The sequence below is a fragment of the Osmia lignaria genome, unplaced genomic scaffold (assembly GCF_051020975.1).
Source record: "Osmia lignaria lignaria isolate PbOS001 unplaced genomic scaffold, iyOsmLign1 scaffold0055, whole genome shotgun sequence".
NCBI classification, from domain to species: Eukaryota; Metazoa; Arthropoda; class Insecta; order Hymenoptera; family Megachilidae; genus Osmia; species Osmia lignaria.
In genome coordinates this window covers 1-5,000 of record NW_027478196.1, presented here as the reverse complement: position 1 = coordinate 5,000, position 5,000 = coordinate 1, and positions in this window count along the sequence as shown.

The following is a 5,000-nucleotide window of genomic DNA, read 5'->3' as shown; positions in this document are numbered from 1 at the left end:
TCCTATGATACATTTCGATCAAGAACTACATTGATCGTCATGAAACTGTTTTTTTTTTTGGGAGACGTGTACGCTCCTTTTCATAAAGGAGACTATCTTATTGCGAAAGTCAAAATCGCACGCTCTCACGGCGATTTGCCCCCGTATACGCCTGGGCGTAAGCCCGTGCGTCGCCGACCTAGCGGCCTGCCGATCGGTATTTAGAGGGAGGCACTTTGAAAGCAACACGCCGTTGGAACTTTGAAAAATTTCGATGCGTCGCCAAAGTTCGTACTTTTCGATAAAATCTTCGTCCTATGATACATTTCGATCAAGAACTACATTGATCGTCATGAAACTGTTTTTTTTTTTGGGAGACGTGTACGCTCCTTTTCATAAAGGAGACTATCTTATTGCGAAAGTCAAAATCGCACGCTCTCACGGCGATTTGCCCCCGTATACGCCTGGGCGCAAGCCCGTGCGTCGCCGACCTAGCGGCCTGCCGATCGGTATTTAGAGGGAGGCACTTTGAAAGCAACACGCCGTTGGAACTTTGAAAAATTTCGATGCGTCGCCAAAGTTCGTACTTTTCGATAAAATCTTCGTCCTATGATACATTTCGATCAAGAACTACATTGATCGTCATGAAACTGTTTTTTTTTTTGGGAGACGTGTACGCTCCTTTTCATAAAGGAGACTATCTTATTGCGAAAGTCAAAATCGCACGCTCTCACGGCGATTTGCCCCCGTATACGCCTGGGCGTAAGCCCGTGCGTCGCCGACCTAGCGGCCTGCCGATCGGTATTTACAGGGAGGCACTTTGAAAGCAACACGCCGTTGGAACTTTGAAAAATTTCGATGCGTCGCCAAAGTTCGTACTTTTCGATAAAATCTTCGTCCTATGATACATTTCGATCAAGAACTACATTGATCGTCATGAAACTGTTTTTTTTTTTGGGAGACGTGTACGCTCCTTTTCATAAAGGAGACTATCTTATTGCGAAAGTCAAAATCGCACGCTCTCACGGCGATTTGCCCCCGTATACGCCTGGGCGTAAGCCCGTGCGTCGCCGACCTAGCGGCCTGCCGATCGGTATTTAGAGGGAGGCACTTTGAAAGCAACACGCCGCTGGAACTTTGAAAAATTTCGGGGCAAAGCAATACGCGGCTGGGACTTTGAAATATTTCGGAGCGCACCTAAAGTTCGTTATTTTGGCTAAACGGAGCGAAAATCTGCATTTATACCATCACGGACGTTAGTTTAATAGCGTTTAACGATGGATCCACGGTACAGAATGCAAAAATATGATTGTTAAAATTTTCGACTAATCGGTTCTAAGAGGCGAAGCAATACGCCGCTGGGACTTTGAAATATTTCGGAGCGCACCTAAAGTTCGTTATTTTGGCTAAACGGAGCGAAAATCTGCATTTATACCATCACGGACGTTAGTTTAATAGCGTTTAACGATGGATCCACGGTACAGAATGCAAAAATATGATTGTTAAAATTTTCGACTAATCGGTTCTAAGAGGCGAAGCAATACGCCGCTGGGACTTTGAAATATTTCGGAGCGCACCTAAAGTTCGTTATTTTGGCTAAACGGAGCGAAAATCTGCATTTATACCATCACGGACGCTAGTTTAATAGCGTTTAACGATCGATCCACGGTACAGAATGCAAAAATATGATTGTTAAAATTTTCGACTAATCGGTTCTAAGAGGCGAAGCAATACGCCGCTGGGACTTTGAAATATTTCGGAGCGCACCTAAAGTTCGTTATTTTGGCTAAACGGAGCGAAAATCTGCATTTATACCATCACGGACGTTAGTTTAATAGCGTTTAACGATCGATCCACGGTACAGAATGCAAAAATATGATTGTTAAAATTTTCGACTAATCGGTTCTAAGAGGCGAAGCAATACGCCGCTGGGACTTTGAAATATTTCGGAGCGCACCTAAAGTTCGTTATTTTGGCTAAACGGAGCGAAAATCTGCATTTATACCATCTCGGACGTTAGTTTAATAGCGTTTAACTATGGATCCACGGTACAGAATGCAAAAATATGATTGTTAAAATTTTCGACTAATCGGTTCTAAGAGGCGAAGCAATACGCCGCTGGGACTTTGAAATATTTCGGAGCGCACCTAAAGTTCGTTATTTTGGCTAAACGGAGCGAAAATCTGCATTTATACCATCACGGACGTTAGTTTAATAGCGTTTAACGATCGATCCACGGTACAGAATGCAAAAATATGATTGTTAAAATTTTCGACTAATCGGTTCTAAGAGGCGAAGCAATACGCCGCTGGGACTTTGAAATATTTCGGAGCGCACCTAAAGTTCGTTATTTTGGCTAAACGGAGCGAAAATCTGTATTTATACCATCACGGACGTTAGTTTAATAGCGTTTAACGATCGATCCACGGTACAGAATGCAAAAATATGATTGTTAAAATTTTCGACTAATCGGTTCTAAGAGGCGAAGCAATACGCCGCTGGGACTTTGAAATATTTCGGAGCGCACCTAAAGTTCGTTATTTTGGCTAAACGGAGCGAAAATCTGCATTTATACCATCACGGACGTTAGTTTAATAGCGTTTAACGATCGATCCACGGTACAGAATGCAAAAATATGATTGTTAAAATTTTCGACTAATCGGTTCTAAGAGGCGAAGCAATACGCCGCTGGGACTTTGAAATATTTCGGAGCGCACCTAAAGTTCGTTATTTTGGCTAAACGGAGCGAAAATCTGCATTTATACCATCACGGACGTTAGTTTAATAGCGTTTAACGATCGATCCACGGTACAGAATGCAAAAATATGATTGTTAAAATTTTCGACTAATCGGTTCTAAGAGGCGAAGCAATACGCCGCTGGGACTTTGAAATATTTCGGAGCGCACCTAAAGTTCGTTATTTTGGCTAAACGGAGCGAAAATCTGCATTTATACCATCACGGACGTTAGTTTAATAGCGTTTAACGATGGATCCACGGTACAGAATGCAAAAATATGATTGTTAAAATTTTCGACTAATCGGTTCTAAGAGGCGAAGCAATACGCCGCTGGGACTTTGAAATATTTCGGAGCGCACCTAAAGTTCGTTATTTTGGCTAAACGGAGCGAAAATCTGCATTTATACCATCACGGACGCTAGTTTAATAGCGTTTAACGATCGATCCACGGTACAGAATGCAAAAATATGATTGTTAAAATTTTCGACTAATCGGTTCTAAGAGGCGAAGCAATACGCCGCTGGGACTTTGAAATATTTCGGAGCGCACCTAAAGTTCGTTATTTTGGCTAAACGGAGCGAAAATCTGCATTTATACCATCACGGACGTTAGTTTAATAGCGTTTAACGATGGATCCACGGTACAGAATGCAAAAATATGATTGTTAAAATTTTCGACTAATCGGTTCTAAGAGGCGAAGCAATACGCCGCTGGGACTTTGAAATATTTCGGAGCGCACCTAAAGTTCGTTATTTTGGCTAAACGGAGCGAAAATCTGCATTTATACCATCACGGACGCTAGTTTAATAGCGTTTAACGATCGATCCACGGTACAGAATGCAAAAATATGATTGTTAAAATTTTCGACTAATCGGTTCTAAGAGGCGAAGCAATACGCCGCTGGGACTTTGAAATATTTCGGAGCGCACCTAAAGTTCGTTATTTTGGCTAAACGGAGCGAAAATCTGCATTTATACCATCACGGACGTTAGTTTAATAGCGTTTAACGATCGATCCACGGTACAGAATGCAAAAATATGATTGTTAAAATTTTCGACTAATCGGTTCTAAGAGGCGAAGCAATACGCCGCTGGGACTTTGAAATATTTCGGAGCGCACCTAAAGTTCGTTATTTTGGCTAAACGGAGCGAAAATCTGCATTTATACCATCACGGACGTTAGTTTAATAGCGTTTAACGATGGATCCACGGTACAGAATGCAAAAATATGATTGTTAAAATTTTCGACTAATCGGTTCTAAGAGGCGAAGCAATACGCCGCTGGGACTTTGAAATATTTCGGAGCGCACCTAAAGTTCGTTATTTTGGCTAAACGGAGCGAAAATCTGCATTTATACCATCACGGACGCTAGTTTAATAGCGTTTAACGATCGATCCACGGTACAGAATGCAAAAATATGATTGTTAAAATTTTCGACTAATCGGTTCTAAGAGGCGAAGCAATACGCCGCTGGGACTTTGAAATATTTCGGAGCGCACCTAAAGTTCGTTATTTTGGCTAAACGGAGCGAAAATCTGCATTTATACCATCACGGACGTTAGTTTAATAGCGTTTAACGATGGATCCACGGTACAGAATGCAAAAATATGATTGTTAAAATTTTCGACTAATCGGTTCTAAGAGGCGAAGCAATACGCCGCTGGGACTTTGAAATATTTCGGAGCGCACCTAAAGTTCGTTATTTTGGCTAAACGGAGCGAAAATCTGCATTTATACCATCACGGACGCTAGTTTAATAGCGTTTAACGATCGATCCACGGTACAGAATGCAAAAATATGATTGTTAAAATTTTCGACTAATCGGTTCTAAGAGGCGAAGCAATACGCCGCTGGGACTTTGAAATATTTCGGAGCGCACCTAAAGTTCGTTATTTTGGCTAAACGGAGCGAAAATCTGCATTTATACCATCACGGACGTTAGTTTAATAGCGTTTAACGATGGATCCACGGTACAGAATGCAAAAATATGATTGTTAAAATTTTCGACTAATCGGTTCTAAGAGGCGAAGCAATACGCCGCTGGGACTTTGAAATATTTCGGAGCGCACCTAAAGTTCGTTATTTTGGCTAAACGGAGCGAAAATCTGCATTTATACCATCACGGACGCTAGTTTAATAGCGTTTAACGATCGATCCACGGTACAGAATGCAAAAATATGATTGTTAAAATTTTCGACTAATCGGTTCTAAGAGGCGAAGCAATACGCCGCTGGGACTTTGAAATATTTCGGAGCGCACCTAAAGTTCGTTATTTTGGCTAAA